Source organism: Perognathus longimembris, chromosome 2, assembly GCF_023159225.1.
Source record: "Perognathus longimembris pacificus isolate PPM17 chromosome 2, ASM2315922v1, whole genome shotgun sequence".
Taxonomy (NCBI): Eukaryota; Metazoa; Chordata; class Mammalia; order Rodentia; family Heteromyidae; genus Perognathus; species Perognathus longimembris.
The window spans coordinates 145,929,538-145,948,954 of NC_063162.1; positions in this window are offsets into that span (position 1 = coordinate 145,929,538).

Consider the following 19,417-nt stretch of genomic DNA (forward strand, 5'->3'; position numbering starts at 1 on the left):
TACTTAATTGCTGTGATATTGGGTGAATCACCTGCTTTATGGAGTCTCAGTTCTCATTGTAAACCAAGGGGAATGGTGGTGTTACGGTTTGAGAATATCCCCCAAGATACTCTGTGTGTGGGATACGGAACCCTGAAATTCCTTTGTTAATGGTGTTTGGTCTTTGGGAGGCAACTGAATGGAGTCACATATGGTGATCCCCGTGAGAGCAGTAGCATGTTCATATGAGAAGACAAAGGAGACAGTTAAGTTTCCATCTTTCCTCTGTCTCTCCATGGCATGATGCAGTGTGAGACCCTACCAGATGACAATCAAAGGCCAGCATCAGGCGCCTGAACTTCCCAAGCCCTGAAACTATGAGCCTGATAAGCCTCTGCTCTTTACAAATTGGTCTCAAGTGTTTTGTTACAGCCACAGCAAATAAAGCTGAGCCAGGCGATAACGAGACTGCTTATAGACACTGACTTTACAGACTATGAAGTAAGAACAAATAGGATACTCAATATGCGAGCAGATGCTCCTGTGACTGCCATGTAGCTAAAGATACAGCTTTTCCATTTCCATGTCCTGCTGCATGCTTTCATCTTGCAAGATAGGTTTGAGAGAATCAATAGTAACATCTGATTAAGGAAAGAGGATACTGATTAGAATCAGCCCCTGCATCAAAGAGAATGTTCTGGAGGAAGCTCCGGTCTCCAGAAAAGGCAAGAGAAGACTAAAAATAAATAAAGGAAAAGACGCTAAGAGAAGTCTACAGTTTCGGGATAGATTGCATTTCTTCCCCTGTTTATTTATTTTTAAATCCTGTATGTATCATTGCAATATTAGTTTTCCATAGCATCTGGTCCTCCTCAGGCAAGACAATTGGTGAGCTCTGAATTGCAGGAGTCCTAGGTTGAAGAATAAATAGAAGGAGTAGCCACAGGGAGGGAGGTGGCAGATCACATGGGAATTTGCTTACATCCAAGTGGGTATTTAGATTCAAGTATTTAGATCAACACCTTCTTAGCTCTATTCTTAACAGATCTCCTATCAGTGTTATAAAACCAATTCAACAGTTGCTCTGTTATCTCAATGGATTTATTCTTTTTTGCATGTCTTGGGGATTTGGGCGCTGTCCCTGAGCTTCTTTTGCTCAAGGTGAGCACTCAACCACTTGAGCCACAGTGTCACTTCTGGCTTTTCTGAGTAGTTTACTGGAGGTTAAGAGTCTCATGGACTTTGCTGTCTGGGCTGGCTTTGAACCACAATCTCAGATCTCAGTCTCCTGAGTAGGTAGGATTACAGGTGTGAACCACTGGTGCCAGGTCTTGATTGATTTTTGAAGCAGTGGAATGAAAGGGTGTCAGGGGTTCGTCAAGTGATGATGCTGAAAATAAAAATTCCTTATGATAATGGTGTGTGCATCTCATGAGAAATCATGGCTGTCCTTTCTAGACTTATTTGCCTGACTGCCTACTAAGACTGAGATGCTTACCTGTTTGTTAAAGCTTGGATAGGCATAAGGATAAGAGCGAAGAGAAGGGAACAAATGGATCTCAGTGAAGTGGAGCTTGTCAGAAATGTCATAAGAATGGGTTGAAACAGGCTTTAATCACCAGAATTCCCCATGAGCTTAATGATGGCTTGGTCCTTGTCAAGAAGTTTACTGGTTAGAGCCAGTGGATCACATCTAGCATCCTAGCTAGTTAAGAGGCTGAGACCTGAGGATCATGCTTTGAAGCCCTTAACTACCAAGAAGCCACCAGTGGAGGTGTGGATCAGAATGGTGGAATGCTAGCATTGAGCTAAAACTCTAAGGGAAAAGCACCAAGGCTCTGGGTTTAAGGCCCAGTATTTGCGTGCACGTGCGCGCGCGCACACACACACACTTTACCGATTAGATCTCAGGAGGAGAGGAGAAAATCTGCTATGTTTTAAAGTTGATTTTAGTTTAGTAAGTATAGGAGAGAGGTTGGGGCTGAAATAAGCCATCTGCTTTGTCTTCTGTTTATTTTTTTTAAAAAAAACATACAGTTTTGTTGCTAGTCTAGGCTACAAGTTCTAGGAAATTAACTTTCTACAGACAGCAAGGTAAAGACAGGCATAATCTACACAAAACTTTTTTGAAGTCACATATTTTATGGTCTGGAAGTTTTATTGTTTTCTAAAGAGATAGTTGGTAAATATGAGACCTTTTAGTTGGGTCTAAATTAGGAATCTTGGCGTTAGAAGTGTGGCTCAGTTGGTAGGGTGCTAGCCAATGAGTGAAAATGTTAGGTATCAAGTTCAAGTCCTGATCTTGGACCTAAAAAAATAAGAAATTTGTTTCTTTTAACTTTTGCTTTGAAGAAGTTCCTTTTCAGGAGATTCTACTGAGCAATTTATCATTTAAGTCGTAGTTGGACAATTACTATGCACACGGGCACTTACACATTTGGACACACAGGTAATAGCCACTTCTCATAAGAAACAAATGTACCAATTTCCAGGTCTTGTCAGTTTGGAAGGAACCCAGGCCACAAAATATGAGAGCCACCTAGTGAGCAAAATGGGTGCTGCACCTGTATCTTCAGGTTTCAGGTGGGCTATTGTTAGATAATTTCTACTTTTAAAATGTTAGAATATCCTGGATATTCATCAACAGGACATGAATGTGATGGTGATTTTCATATACCCCATTTTTATAAAGATAAGTAGAGGGCTGGGAATGTGGCTTAGTGGCAAGAGTGCTTGCCTAGCATGCATGAAGCCCTGGGTTTGATTCCTCAGCACCACATATATACAAAAAGGCCAGAAGTGGCTTTGTGGATCAAATGGTAGAGTGCTAGCCTTGAGCAAAAGAAGCCAGGGACAGTGCTCAGGCACCAGGACTGGCAGGAAACAAAAGATGAGCCGACTCTTAGGTTGGAAGTAGCTTTTCTGACTTTGTCTTGCGGTAATGACAGACTTCTGACCAGGTGAGGGGAGAGGGAGGGGTGGTGGTCATGCAATGACATTGTTTTACTTTTGGGTTTTCTGCACAAAAAGCAGAAATAAAATGGTTTAGGCAGTGCCCACAGAGAGGAAATATAATTTCACTTCTTTTTTTTTTTTTTGGCCAGTCCTGGGCCTTGGACTCAGGGCCTGAGCACTGTCCCTGGCTTCTTCCCGCTCAAGGCTAGCACTCTGCCACTTGAGCCACAGCGCCGCTTCTGGCCGTTTTCTGTATATGTGGTGCTGGGGAATCGAACGTAGGGCCTCGTGTATCCGAGGCAGGCACTCTTGCCACTAGGCTATATCCCCAGCCTAATTTCACTTCTTGAGATGTGTCTGTTAGGCTATGTGCTAGAGTTGTTTTCACTCTCATGAGCCATTCTTATCCTAATGCTGCTGCGTCCAAGTACAAAACAGGGAAGCATTCCTTCGTCCTTCTTCCCTGCTTCCCTCTTCCCCTCCTTTCCTTCCTCCTTTCCTCCCTCCTTCTCTCCCCTTCTTTCTCCATCTTGTTCCCTTCCCTCCCTCCTTTCCTCTTTTCCTTTCTTCATCCCTTTCTCCCGTTCTCCTTCCCTCCTTTACTCTTTTCCATCCTCTTTCCCTCCCTCCCTCCTTTCTTTCCTCCCTCCATTCCTTCCTTCCCTATCCTCCTTCATCTCCTCCCCTCTTCCTCTGTCCACTCCCAACCCCTGTCTCTCTCTTCTCTCTCTCTGTATTTCCTTTCTTTTATTTTAAAACAATTCTTAGGAATTCCTATCTATTAGACCCAAGTTAAAACTTCATCCTCAGTGTTTAATGTACTTAGTTTTTCTTTGGTTTGAGAGAAACTGTAGCTAGTGGAGAAAGGTACTAATTAGCCTTTGGGTTTAGTAGAGACCTGGCTTTCTGCCTCCTGGGAGTAGAGCCTTGGCCATTTTCCTTGTCCTCTTCTGGAAGGGAGTTCTTTACCTTCAATGATCCAGTTGCCTCTATGCCCAGGGGGGCTGTTGGAAGGAGACAACCTTGACAGAGGCAGAAACACAGAGCCATGAGAAGGCAGGAAGGTAATTCTGGCAGGATATGTAGGGGGGAAGGTGACCTTTGTGTGGGGCCTTGCACTGTGACTTGGGTCGGACAGTCGTCATTTCAGTCATTCATTCAACAAAAGTTTACTGAGCTCCTCTGATGAGCCAGCTGCAGCACAGGGGAATAATCTGATTAAATTATTATATACGCGTTTGTGCAATGACTGGAAAATGAAACACGTTTTGGCAATAGTAATAGTGAGAGTGGGAAGGTCAAACAGAAAGAGGGAAGATGGTCATGCCTGCATGTTGATAAAACAAGAAGGCTTGTTGAGGCTGTTTCAAGGAGGAGGGAGGGGGATGAGGGAGACTGATGGAGGGGGTGAATTTGATTGGGGTACATTGCAAGCATGTATGGAAACATCGTAATGAATCCCTTGCTCTTGTGCAACTAACATAGGCTAATAGAAAAAGAAGACAACCCCACACACCTGCCTTCCGTGTCCTCCCATGACACAGAGAAGCCCGATTCATCGTAAGAAACAACCAAGCGTGTATTCCAGAGAGTGAGAAATCCTGGGAGAAGAATGAAACCAAGGGCAGGGAGACTTGGACTACAGGAGCAGGTGTGTGTCATGTACGTGGAGAGTGTTTTGAGTGGAGAGTTGGAGGACAGGAAGGAGGAAAGCAACTGGGTCAGGAAGCAGTCCCCATGCCCCTGGCACCCGTGCAGCCGGTAGGGGCTGTGTCCCTGAAGAGCAGGGGGCTTGTGTTTCAGGCCAAACGGAGCAAGGGGCTGTTGGGAATGGAGAGTCTTTGGGAATGGGCAACATTCTGAGGACTGGTTTTGAGGGAGACGGAGACTTTTAGAGGGGACCTAAGGAAAGGAGATGAGATCACTTTGGCTCCTGTGCAAACAGCTGCTGACAGCCAGTGCAGACGCAGACACGGGAGAGGGACCAGCATGGATGCCTGAGCCGAAGTGAGCGAGGAGGGCCTTGCACCCCGTGTCAGTGGGATGTGTCTGGGCTAGTGAGAGGCAGTTGTACAGCAGAGGTAGTTGCAGGCCCAGGCAGGCAGCAGCTTGATAACGACACAATGGGAAGCTGACTGTCTATGCCACAACCACCATAGGGTCTGATGTGATAGGCCCGACGGAGGTGAGCCAGGAGAAAGGAAGATAAGCTCAGGCCAACACCAGCCTGTCTTCGATTTGAACTTTGTACTCTCTGTAACCCAGAGTTAGAACAAGTTTTGCACATCAGAGCCTTGTGCCCGGATGTATATGCGGAGCTCTGATGGACAGAATGAGGAAGAGGTGGTGGAGAGCAGAGGCCAGATGAAGAAACAATGGTCCAGGGCTAGTTGCTGGTGGCCCATCCTAGCTACACAGGAGGACCTCCTAAGGATTCTGGTTTGAAGCCATTCCTGAAAGTCCATGAGACTCTTATCTTCATTGAACCAGCAAAAAGCTAGATGTGGAGCGTGGCTCAAGTGGTAGAGAACTAGTCTTGAGCACCAAAGCCCAGGGGCAATGCCTAAGCCTTGAGTTCAAGCCCTAGGACTGGCCCAAAAAAACAACAAGAAAAAGAAAAAAAGGAACCCTGGTCCAGGGCCCGGCCCATGTGTGGAAGGATGGTGGGTGACATTGACTTGTAGACATTGACTTGTAGACATTGACTTGCACAGGTTGTATGTAGAGATGGGAGCAGGCAATGAGCACCTATAAACACATTGGCAGTTATCACAGTTATCATTTTGATGGGAAAAAAATCCCCACATCTATGTGTGAAAGTAGGAACGCTGGAATGAGATTTTGCTCCCTGGGGTATTGATTGCTGTAGAGCAATAGTGATGAATTAGCACTCTGTGTGGCCAAGTGAGGTTGTAAGCTGGGAGTTGGAGGAATTGGATTGGCCAGCACAGAACGATGGACTGGGAACCAGAAAGGCCGGGGAGGGTATGGAGAGAAGCCAGCAGAGTGGGAAACAGCTTATCAAATACTTTCAGGAGCGGAGCATTGGTTAAGAACAGGCTGTACACACCACACAGCCATTTATGGAGATTTACAGTGAGGTGTGGGGTGGGACAGGGCCTAGGTTTCTGCCTCCCAGAGAGGCTTCTGTAAAAACAAAGCCATCAGGTCGAGCCTTTGGAGTTAGTCACGTGCGTGCTTGCGTGAGTGCTTGTGTGTGCTGCTACTGGGGTTTGAACTCAGGGAGAGGACACTGCCCCTTAGCTTTTTCACTCAAGGATATCACCTATCACTTGAGCTCCAGCTGTAGCTTTTTGGTGGTAAATTGGAGATATGTTTCATGAATGTTTCTAGCTATCTAGAGACTCACTAGCTAGCTTCTAACTCTGATCTGCAGTATTCAGCCTCCTCAGTAGCTAGGATTACAGGCACGAACCACCAGTGCCTAGCTGGTTACTCTTACTTTTGTTGGAAGGATTGGCTACCAAGAACAGCTACCTATGATGACTCCGAGTTTTTGTTTTCCTCTGCTACATGTCACTTGGAAGAAGAGAACAAATAAGAATTTCAGCTAAAGCTCTGCTATTTTTCTCTCCTTTTCTTCATTTGATGTGTTTGGTACCTGCTATCTGCTCTTCTAAGGCTTCTGTTATGTTCTGTGCTCTGGTACAGGGAGGCGAGTTTTGCTTTGTATCTGTCAGAAGCCTGGCTGGATTGAAAGGGAAGGTCACTTACTACCTAGCTGCTATTTCACTTTCTTCTGGTTTTCTCCATCAATGATGGCTTGCCCACAGACCTCTCTGCACCCTTGGCCTTCTTCCAAAAGGTATTATTTGCCCAGAAGGGACTCTGATGTTCTTTCCTTGTATTTTCTTTCCTTGTGAGGATTTGTTTAATCTTTATCATCCTTCTAACTTGAAAGATATCCCTTACTGTCTTTAATTAAATTTTTTTTGGCAACTCTGAAAAAAATCCACCAGAAAAATGGCATTTCTGTTGCAAATATCACAATGATAGTTGCCTTTATTGCTAGTCTTTAGGAAGCACCTGATTGTAACTAGCCCATAAGGAGAGCCGTGGACAAGCACAACTGTTGCACAGGAGCTCTAGGGACTTTGGGGGACTTAAGAATCTGATACCAAGAATGTGGACACTCACACAGGGTGAATATGACCAAATAGTCCAGAGTTATTCGTCAGTCTTATGTATGTACGTATTTACCTCTGATCTCTAGATTTCCATTCTTCACCAGCGAGATCTTAGGCAAATATGTTGATGTCTCCTGGCCTTGGATAAGAGAAACTCTTCCCTGAAGTTGGTGGAGGGGCATCATGATATCCTACAGGCCCCTCAGCGTTACGATCAGGAATTCCTTGAACACCCTCTACTTGACCAAAGTCACACTTGATCTGCTGTGATTTCAAATTTCTTATTTCCGGGCTGGGGATATAGCCTAGTGGCAAGAGTGCCTGCCTCGGATACACGAGGCCCTAGGTTCGATTCCCCAGCACCACATATACAGAAAACGGCCAGAAGCGGCGCTGTGGCTCAAGTGGCAGAGTGCTAGCCTTGAGCGGGAAGAAGCCAGGGACAGTGCTCAGGCCCTGAGTCCAAGGCCCAGGACTGGCCAAAAAAAAAAAAAAAAAATTTTCTTATTTCCCATAGAGGCCAACAGAGATCAGGTGATACTGAAGCTGGAATCTAGGACTTTCAAATGCACGCGTCTGTTTAGGAGAGTAGACACAGGAGGCTTCTGTGACCCTTGATCAGTGGTCCTGAGACACAGCATTGACGGACCTCTCCTATTATTGTGAGGCAGAGTACTACTCAGCATCAAATGTACATTGCAGGTTAATCTCATACAAACACATATGGCTTGCTGATTTCTTTATTTTACAAGATAAGGAAACAGAAACCCACAGAGGCCATGGAAGCAATTCAAGGTCACCATGACCTTCCAACCTCAGTGGTCTAAAACCAGAACTCAAAATCTCAATCAACCACAGTCTTGAGCTCTTCTCTGTGGAGACACCAGGAATCATGGTTGTGTGAGTAGTTTGATATTGATGGCAATCCTAGGCAGTTAGATTGTTCCCCAAATCAAAGAGCAGGAAAGGTGGGTGCTTCCCTGGACCTGTGGAAGGCAGGAAACAGATGAAAGGTGTGTGAGCCCACATAGGCCACTGGTCTTGCCATGGGAGTTTTGCAAGGCACGCTACTCCAGTGACACGTGTCTCCTGCAGGGAAGCAGGTCTCCAGCTGTTTGTGGCTGACGGGAGGAGCATCTTCCCGGAGGAAGGATGAGGGGTGTGTGTCTGGGAGCTGCAGGATGCTAGTGGTAAGGTGAGGTCATGGGCAGGAGAGCAACGGCTGAGGCGGGCAATGACAACAGGAGCACAACAGCTGTGGGAGCAGAGACCCGAACAGCTGTGTGGGGGCGTGGATGCCACGGAGGTCAGAGTCTGGAGACCCACAGAACAAGCTGGCAGAGCACACAGGCCTCAATGCCACAGACAGGTGCCATTCGTTTCCCAGGCTCTGGAGAAAAAACGCTCAAGACGGAGTACAAATCGATCTCTTATGTATTAAAAATGTCTTCCTTCAACAATGCAGTCAAGAATCTGATGTCTGTCCTGCAAATTAAGAAGAGGAAGGGAAGGGGTAGGGAGGGATGGGTGAAAACATTGATGAAGATGTATTATATTCACAAGCTACTTCATTAACTGGCACCTCCTTTGTGCATCTCCTTAAAGATAAAAATATGCTGCTTCAAACTGGGGCTACTGGCCTGTGGCTGCTTTGACGAAGCTGCCTTATCCAATGGCAAGTTCTTGTTTTTGTGTTATGGACAATAGTTCCATGGAACTTCTGAGAAATGGGTCAAGTTGTCTGCCACCTATGAGATTGCTATGATTTGGTTACTTAGATTTCGTTTGTCTGTATTTTTATATAATTGATATTCATTTTATGTGGAGCATATATTTTTCTGAAGCAAGTTTTTTTTTTCTTTCAACTACCTGGTTTAGAGCTTTTTTTCAAACCATTATATACAGATTTTGCTAAGCCTTTTCGGCAGTATGTTCTTTAGTAAGTTGTATATTTAGTATATCATATGGTACCATATATACACATATATATCACATATATATATATACACACTCACACAAACATATGCATGCTGGAACTTGAATTTAAACTCAAAATTTGGTGTTTTCTTGGCTTGCTTACTTGATTGGTGCTCTACCATTTGAGCTGCTCCATTTCCAGCCTGGATTTTTGGAACACGCTGGGGTTTAATTCAGATCCTGGTGCTGGCTAGGCAGGCACTCTACCACTGAGCCACACTTCCAGCCCCCCAACATGGAGTTTTGCTGATTATTTTAGCAAATGAATCTCATAGGCCCCGCTCTCTGGGCTCCGGCTGGATCACGTACCTCTGAATCTCAGCCACCTGAGTCGCTAGAATTACAGGCAAGAGCTGCTGACAGCTGGTTTACACAATCTTTTCAAAAGACCAAGGCTTCTGCTGCAATTTGAAGATGGGCAGTGTCCCGTGGTGCACATATTAAGGGCATGGTTCTCAAGGCAGTGCTCTTGGGGGGCGATGGAACCCTTGGTAGTTGGAGGCCTTGTGGAAGGTCATTAGTTCATTGAGGGTGTGCCCTCGCAAAGGATTGTGGGACACAGCTGTCTTCTCTCTTTGCTCAGGCTTGACAAAGATCACTTGCTTCCACAGGCTCTTCTGCCATAATGGCTACCACCTGCCACGCCCTCCCGAGGTGACATCAATGACCCCTTCTCGACTCTCCCACACTGGGCCATGGGCTTGAATTCCAAAACCGTGAGCTAAATCAAACTTCCATGAAATGCGCTGTGGTCACATGAAGCTGACTGGAACAACCCCTTTCCTAATGACACACGTATTAAATTAATAAACAATGCAATTCATTAAGTGATTAAAACCCCAAATAATGTCCTAACTGTAATGCAAACAACACGAAGACAATCTACTTAAAATAACATAATAATAATTTCAACCTGCTAATGCCTTGGACGCACACAGCAGATTCCACAGTGTATCAGACGGTTGTTTACCTATGGATGTTGACTCAAGAGAATGTCACAGATACAAACACAGATAGGTTTAGCTGTGTTTTGCTGTTGAGGCTGGTTGTCATCAATTTCATGGTTTCTCTGAGATGATCAATGCTCCTAGTTAATATGCAAGGCAATGTTCCAAAGCTTCTGACTTTATTTTCTTGTTCTATTCTTAGGGAAAAAAGTCATTGCATCTTAAAATGGTGCAGAAGTTACTTTGTGTTTATATTTAGCACAGCTCAATTCTTGGCTCAGATGTTTTTCACCCACACAAATGTTTGGTGGGAAATCCGAATGTTTGCTGGGTGACAAAAATTCTTCATTGTGTGAGATGCATCTTCATCCCAACCAAAAAGATCCACAAGGAACCTCTAAGATGATGACAATCAGAAACTGAAGTGACTCTTCAATTGAAGAAATGATGGATTAAAAGGCTATTGGCATAGATTAATTGTACAAAAGGGTTTCCTGGTGGTATTTACGGCATGCACCCAGTGAACTCTGGTCAAATTCTCTTCCTCAATGTTCCTCTTTTTAAATCATCCTTCCTCCTCCCTATTCCCTTTCAATAGTTTTTGGTGGGCTTCATTGTGCTGCTACTTCCACACATCAATATATTGTTACTGGAAGAAATGATTTAATGATGGCAGTTTTTTTTCCTCCTGTAGACATGTTATTTTGCTGTTGAAGCAGCAAGGAGCATCTTTAGAGAAACCATTCAATGCACATGCCAGAGGATAATTCTTTAGGAAAGATAAGGCCCATGGCATTTCAACCAAGAGGCCTCCTGCTCGGGCTAATACATGAGATGTTGCTATCCCAGAGCATTTTCTGGCTCGTGTTCCCTTTCCCATCTTGAGATGACTTCCAGAAGTGAGTTGGAGCAAGTCCGAGTTCATATTGGAAACCCAGAGCCATGGCCTCCCTCCCTTCTCTGGGAAGAAATCCAGTTTCTCCCTAGAGGAGGCTGCCCTTCCCTGTTCTCAGGAGAGAGACAGTCATGAATCCAAGAGTTCCCCCATTCTTCCAAGGAGCGTCCTTTCAGCCTTCTGACTCCGCTACTAGAACTTGATGCATGATTTCCACAGAGAGGTTTATTTTTATTTATTTTTTTATTGCTATTATAGAGGTGATATCCAGGGTTATATAAGTCAGGCAAAGAGCGCATTTATTTTTGGAACAATGTCACCCCTTCTCTTGTTCTTTCCCAGTTTTCCCCTTCCATCCCATGCACAAGTTGCATAGTTCATTTTCAACCTAATGGCCAGCGAGTACCAGGGCTGTATTTGTTCACCCTTGGTCCCTCCATTTCCCTCAGGGAGGCTTAATCTCCGATGTGACACCCTTTGGTGGAGGAATGTGGCTACTTGGACAAATGCCAGGTTTGGGATAGAAACAAAACAGGCCAAATATTATTAGGTTGACTTAGCTTAGTGATTTATCTTCATTGTGTATATCGAAAAGCATGCATGGTTTGAAGTCATTCCTTGGAGAGGCTCAGGTATGATTTGGATGTGTCCCCAAATTCATGCTGTAGGAAACAATCTTCAAACTCTGTGTTTCAAGGTAGGACTCTACAGAAGGAATTAAGTCAGAGGGCCCAGTTGTCATCAATGCACGGATGTCATTATTATGGGAATGGGTTTGTGATAAGGGCCAGCCTGGTTTCCTCATGCCTCTCTACCTTCTGCTGTGGGATGATGCAGTGAAGAAACCTTTATTTGATGCTAGCATGGTTCCCTTGGACTTCCTAACCTCCTGTGAGAAACAAATCCAATCCTTTAGAAACTACTTAGTCTCAAGCGCTCCATTGCAACAACGCGAGCAGACTAAGGCAGGTGGTAAGGAAGGAGATCAAAGTTATCAGACAGTGGCTAAGAAGTCAGAATCTCCACTGGCATGGAGCTCCGAGGGTTCCGAGGAAACAGAACAGGAAGCCACTGTGAATATTCTGAAAGGAAGATATGGGATCCCACACATGAACAAAATACATTAGATTGGGTGCCGTTGGCTCACCGGTAACACCTGTAATCCTATTTAGATGGCTGAGATCTCAGGATTGTAGTTCAAAGCCAGCCCAGACAGAAAAGTCCATGAGACTCTTATCTTCAAATAACCACCAAAAAGCCTGAAGCAGAGCTGTGGCTTAAGTGGGAGACCAGCAACATGGAGTAAAAAAGCTTAGGGATAGCATCTAGGCCTTGAGTTCAAGCCCTGTTATGGAAGCACATGAACACACACACAGATACGCACATTCACACACACACACACACACACACATATACATACACACACATAGGCACACAGGCACAGACACACAGAGGCATGGTAACATCAGAAGACTTGAGGTTTGCTAGTATGAAGGAAAAGATAAACATTTTCTACTTCTTTTTCTGCTTTGAAAATGAGGAACAAGTTTTGAATAAGAATGTGGTAGATTTTTCCCTTCAAAACAGTAAAATAGTAGATAGTATACAACATGGCATTGCCTTTCGTTTTCTTTGTAACCACTACCTTTTATGTATTGCTCTTGTTTTACTTCATAATAAATGGATAGGGCTTAGCATTGTCGCCAAACATCTTTATATATCTTGCCTAATCACCAAATATTCATTACCTTGTCAAGCTTTTATTATTATAATTATACCCAGAGAGCTTGAAAAAGAGCTAGGAGACAGCCTAGATTACAGAGACAGTGACAGAAAGATAACTCAAACCCCAACGCGAGGCCTTTTACAGCAAACCAGCTCTCAGTTAATAGAAACTTGCAGAATGTCATGATGAGCAATTTGCTTTTGTTGTTTTGTAGAATGTCATGCTATTTTCTGTTTTCTTACACTGTTTCTAATGTTTGCCTGTTTGGACATATTTATCCATTGCCACCTGGTGGTAAATAAGAATTATCTTTGTGAAGAGGAGGAGCAGGAAGGTGAGAAAACAGTTGTTGCTTACTGAAAATGGCAATCTTGGTTCAGGCATTTGAAGTTTAGTCACTGGGAAATGACAAGGAGCAAAAACTGGTTTCTTTTGGCTTTACTGAGCAGCAGAAAAGCTATGATAAAGTATGATATTATGATGTTCCATTCCGGACAGCCGTAGAGTTGCTACAGCTTCCTTGTACGGTGGTGTGTGTGCGTGTGCGTGTGTGTGTTTTAATTTTTTTTTTTTAGAACAAAACAGAGGCATAGACTGGGGATCTGATCATAAAGAACAAAACTGGAGCCCAGATGGTGTTCTGAAACCAAATTAAATGGGAAAATGGTGATTGCCAATGTGCTTAACACAATGCCAACCACATGTTAGGCTTTCAAAACAGGTTAGCTCAATTGGAGATTGTATTTCTTTTTTTAGATAGACTTACTCTCTTGGGATTGTTCTAAAACATGTTTTTCTACATATATGTATATTTTTCTTTCTCTAGTGTGATGGAGAAAGTGAACTCACCCACCAATTCACTTCTTGGGAGCTCCAAAGCCATCTATACGTGTTCAACGTTACCTCCTCCAGTGCTTCTGTAATAACTGTGAAATCTCTACCCGTGGTTATACAGTTAGAAAAGCTACCTGTTTAACCATGCTAAAATTCTGCTCTTCATTTTGACTAAGCAGATCAGCAAACATTCCTGTAAGGGATTGTCAGGAGCAGCTGCAAGGTCAAGAATGACTGTAGGGAGCTTCTCCATTGAGTAGGAAAATATGCCAAGTTTCCACATCATTTGGGGAAATAATGGGCATCCATCCCTTCATTTGCCTCTTTATTTTATCCTCCAGGTCCTAGGACTACCTGAGTGGAATGTAGGTCACCACGTGTTGGCCTCATCCCACAGAGATATTTCACCATCCGTGACAACCAATACTCGAAGCCCCGACCCTACAGGAAAGGATGGGATGGTGGATGGTGTGTGTGTGTGTGTGTGTGTGTGTGTGTGTGTGTGTGTGTATGTGTGTGTGTGTGTGTGTGTGTGTGTGTGTGTGTGTTGGGTGGGAACTGCTCCTGGGTGCAGGAAGAATAAGATAGAGGACAGTGAAGAGGAAAGGAATTGGGAGCAAAAGAATCATACAGAGAATAAAAAAACCATGGACTCTGATTTTTCTTTAAACAAGAAGGTTAAGCCAGGCTAGCAACATGACTCATGTGGACTTTCTGCCCCCTTTTCCCCTCTCCAAATGATTATGAAAAACACATACTTGGAAGGTTTTAATAAAATTATGAGTATTAGATCATAATGATTTCTGTTCAGGGAGGACAGCAGTCCAAAATTTAATTGCAAGAAGAAAATGAATCTGTAATTCTAGAAGGCAGCACCATTGACAAACACCAAGCAAGCAAAATTGGGCTGTTTTTGCCTGAGGCTCACATCCTTACTGCCTTTTCTCATTTTCCCCTAGATTTTTTTTTTAAATCAAAGACATAGATATTACTACCAGATTTGTTTTAGAAATACAGGGGTTCTTGCTCCCATCTTCTTCCATTTTGCCATTTCCCCTGGCTGGTACTTTTAATATGTGTGTGTGTGTGTGTGTGTGTGTGTGTGTGTGGTGTATGTTTCAGATGTTGCCTTTAACTTGTATGTCACTATTGCTAATATGGATTTTTCAGTGTTGCCTATCCTTCCCACTAGAGAACATGACGCTTTCGTTCTTCCTCACCTACTTCCAGCTCTTTCCATCTCTCTCACACTTTTCAATGCTGTACAGAGTAATACTGACTAAATGCACATTCAGTGTTGAAAATATTATGGCAAAGCAAATTTTATTCATCGCGAAGCTATGTCTTAAATTTAAAAAGTTGCTTTTCTGTCTGAAATGGTGTTTTATTTCAACGTAACAGTGGTTTGGTTTTGCTTATCGTTCTCAAGCCGTTTATCATTGCTCTACAGCTTTCACAATGGCTTTGGGTGCATCAGGTGTCTTAGAGTTTTATTTGAGAAGATCCCTCCCGGAACCCTGTGTCCTGTTCCAGCGTGGACTTGTCCCCCTGCTCAGCGCACCTCCTTGTAGGCTGAGATCTGCCTTCGCCGCCCTCCCAGTGGTGTCTTCTCCCTCTCCTTCCTCCTGGATTGCCTGCTGTGTCTTTGCTCTTACCGTGGCCTACTGTCTATCGTTGGGAGAGAATATCCTTCAGCAGCTTCTGAGAAAAGAAACTTACTTTTCAGTAACTTTGATTGCCAAGTATTTGCAGCAGACTCCTTGATCTGATCTTAAACGGACTTAACTTATTTTTCACCATAGGCAGTTAGTTCTGAAAATCCCGAGAACAAGCCAAGTTCATTCTTGACTTTTTATTCGACTCCCCTCCCTTTGACCACTCTTCTGTTTGCCTTTCAGCTTCCTATAGGACTTCTCTTTTCCATTCCTTTTGTTATTATGGGTTGATAGCCTGTTTTTAAAGATACCTTGTTAATTTAGAAGAGTTTTGAGGAGAGAGCAAAAGAAGATACACAGATTCCCCTGTCCTTGTCCCTGTGCTTGATTTTTGATTGAGGACAGCAGTTTCAGATTTAGTTTTTGCAACAGAACGGAGTCTTGGCTTTGAAATATTCTGTGGGAGCTCAGTGTATAAAATAGTTATAAACAGAACAGCACTGTTTGATGAAGGCTTGCCTTTTCTTTCTGTTCTCTTCTTACCCTTGGCTTCCCTTCCCCCTGGGAAGGGGTGTACAAGTTGTTGAACATAATTTATCTCTCTGACAGGCTTAATCTCTCTGCTTTTAGACACTGAATGAAATTCATGACATGAAAGCAGCATTGATTTATTCCTTGAGAGATCAATGTTATTGTACCTAATTGCTCAAATGGTAAAATAGAGGAAGAATTATTGTAAAGGTTAGAACAAAAGTAGACTCAGAATCTACTTATAGGCTAACTTTAAATTGTTATAATATTATTAAATTTCTGTTTTTATTTAAAAGTATGTACATTTATATGAATATGAAACAATATTAATTGTTTTTGCACATTTTGGTTTCTTTTCTCTCTCTCTTACAAAAATTACTTTGAGATTTTAAATCCTTTGTATGCATATTTTGCTACATATTTTGTTATTGAGGATGTTGGAAATTCCCAAATTTACTTTCAGGAAGCTAAATTTCTACTTTATATTAGATTGCTATAAGAACCAATGTTTTATCCTAAATTCTTTACCTAAACATAAGAGTGAGAACAAGTCTGTAGAGCCAGAAAAAATACTTAGAGATTTTTCTGCAGGGAAACAGCTACATTTGTGTATAGTATTGATTATAGACAGTGTAGCCATTACACAAATATTACTTCCTCCTTCCTCCATCTTTCCTGACACTGGTTATTTGTTATATCATGAAAGACGTAAGAATGCAGATGTTTGTATGTACTGAAGGCCCCTCAAAGGGACCAGTGGAGAATGAGCACCAAAATCTACACACTTGTCCTAAGAAACTTTGTCAGTGAAAACATATCTCCAAGATGACCCAAGGTGTTCTTGAATAAAACATAAACAAACAAAAAAAACAAAACAGAAAAATAAGCAGAAACAAACAAGCAAAACCTCGTTACTCATGTAGAAAATCCAAAGGATAGAAATGCACATGGATCTTTGCAGAACTGGCTACCAGGAATCCAACCTCCTGCTGATACCTGCCTGACATTAGCACCATCTCACTGAGGACTCTGATGTTGTCCTAAAGAATTACGGTCAACTCTGCCAGAGAAAAGACTCCATTGGGTTCACTGGTAGTCACAGACAACTTTAGGAAGGAGCAATGTGATCTGGAAAAACACCCACTACTCTTGACTATTGCTTCATATTTGAAGGACTTGTGAAGACAACCCGAATCATTGTTCTGCTTGTGGTCTCTTTTGGAGGCAGACTATGAATGGGACAGGGGCCTCTGTGAGGCAGTGAGGAGGACCAGGTACCTGAGGGAATTCCACTTATTTTTCAGTCAAGACATGAGACAACATGAACACTGTGGGGGGATGGAAAAGGTCCTGGGAAGAGGAGAGCGGTTCTGGACAGGTGTATGTGGTGGTGACTGTTTACATACCATGATGGCTCCCGTGTGCCCACAAAGCACGCTTGCTTACACGTGGCCATCACAGGGCGTGTACACTAGGACCCCAACACGCTCATTGGTGACATCCTGAAATTGGCCTCTTGCCCCAGGGTTTTGAAGAGAGCCAAAATGTGAAGCCATCAGAAGGTTCTCATGGCTGCTCTCTTCAAAGGGAAGCCAGAGGGAACCACGCAAAGATGGAAGTCAGTGGCAAGCCAAGTTGCTTTGATTGCGTGCCCTGCTCTTATCTAATCTCTTCAAAGTTTACTAAAACAGAAAAAAAAAAGTCCAGGAAAGCAAACCCAAGCTCTTCAATCAAATGCTGTATTTGTGTCAGCTGTCTCTTCTTTCCCTGCGGTCTCCGCTGAGGCTGCTCCTTTGCATTTCTCTTTGATCCTCTGCACGTAAATCTTTCACCTGCTGCATCTCCATTGTGACCGTAGGAAGCCAGGGGCAAATCATCTTGAGGACGGATCCTGGGTGCCATTCCTACCATTTCTGCCCTCTGGAGAGGGGATTTCCTTCCCTGCTTCCCCATCCTTCTTTTATCCCTACCTTTTATCCCTTCCTTTCCCCAATTTCTCTTTTCCCTTTTGCTCTCCTCCTTTTTTCGTGTGTTTGCAAATGCTTTCTTTCCTTTGATAGCCTACCTCAGGACGACACATCTGCATGGCTCACAGAGCCTGATGGGACGGCCTGAACCCGAATCACTCCGAGTGGCTCCCGGTGAAGGTGAAATGTAACTTGTGTCACATAACTCATTTTATGAATGGCAAGGTCATCTGACACACTGGTTGTTATTATGTTAGTTATTGTTTTATGAGAGGGCTCCATTTATTTAAGGGCCCCTTCCTTATGGGCTAGCTTTACCTTAAGTGTCTTGTTCTCTCCTTTCCTTTTTCTTTCTCCTTTCTCCCTTTCTCTCTCCTTTCTTTCATTTTCAACATAGTGTCTAGTGAGTACCACTGCTGCATTGGTTCACCTTTCATCCCTCCATTTCTGTGCTTTCCCCTTTACCCTCCCAAAGACAGATAAATGAACAAACATGACGAAAAGAAAAGCAGACAAAAACAGCAATGAAAGAAAAAAGCACTTATTTGCATTTTCTGGGATTTCTTTCTTTGATTTTTGACACAGGCTCTCTAATGTATAGGCCATGTGCACCCAAATGTGTAGCTGGCTTCAAATTTTCAGTCCTTCTGTCTCAGCCTCCCAAGTGCTTAGACTATAAGCAGGAGTCAACGTGTCCTGCCTGAGCTCCTCTTGACAGTCATGGATTCTCGCTTCCAGCTCCCTTTTTCCATTTTCCCTGGTCTATCTTTCCTTCTTCCTCATTGTGACCTACCCATTGTCTCTCATTTCCCCAGAGCTTGCTTGGACGCTGATGAATTTTGACTTGTCAAGTGTCCTGAAGCTAAGGTGGTAACAGCTCTGACAGATTTGATGTTAATGTCCCAGAAAAACTCACATGTATTTGGAAATTCCACAGACTGCACTATGGATCCTGGCAGCAGGGTTTTAGGCAGCCTGAGAGGTCAGTCCTTGGGAATTTTTCTCAGTCATTCCAGAGGTCAGTGGTTGGGGACATTTCTTGGTAATTCTAAGCTGTGGACCTGTAAATGACTTCTTTAGCCACCTCATTCACAAAGTGAGTCTTGATGGATTATCTAGAAGCTACTGAATGAAGCCTTCACCCAGGACATGAAGGGGTCCGAGAAAGTTTGTGTTTCAGAGAGAGAAATAAGGATCACAGCATCTTTGGAGGAAAAGTTAGGAAGGAGATAGCACAGTTAAGAAACAAGCTGGGTGCTGGTGGTTTGCACCATTAATCCGAGCTACTTAGAAAGCTGAGATCTGAGGATTGCAGTTAGAAAACCAGCTGGGCTAGGAAACTACTCCACAAGACCCTTATTTCCAATTAAAAGCTGGAAGTGGAGCTGTGGCTCAAGTGGTAGAGCAAGATCCTTGAGCATAAAAGCTCAGGGACAGCACACATGTCCTGAGTCCAAGCACAGTATCAAAAGAAACAAAAGAAGGAAGAAAGAAAGAAAGAAAGAAAGAGAGAAAGAGAGGGAGAGAAAGAAAGAAAGAAAGAAAGAAAGAGAAAAGAGAAACAATGTGCAAAATGCTATTTTCAGTCACCTTTAGAGCCTGTACCCTGTTAACATTTCTCTGCACCTGGCCCTGATGAAAAATAGGCAAATACGGGGTACACAAATAGAGACAGGTGTCATTGAGCTGAGGATGCTTTGCATGTTGATAGAGATTGCCAGTTATCCTCATTTCAAGTCCCAGAGGCCTGTGGCTGTTTTGGTGACGAGGCTTTCAGTATATCCTGGAAGGAGGATTTGAGAA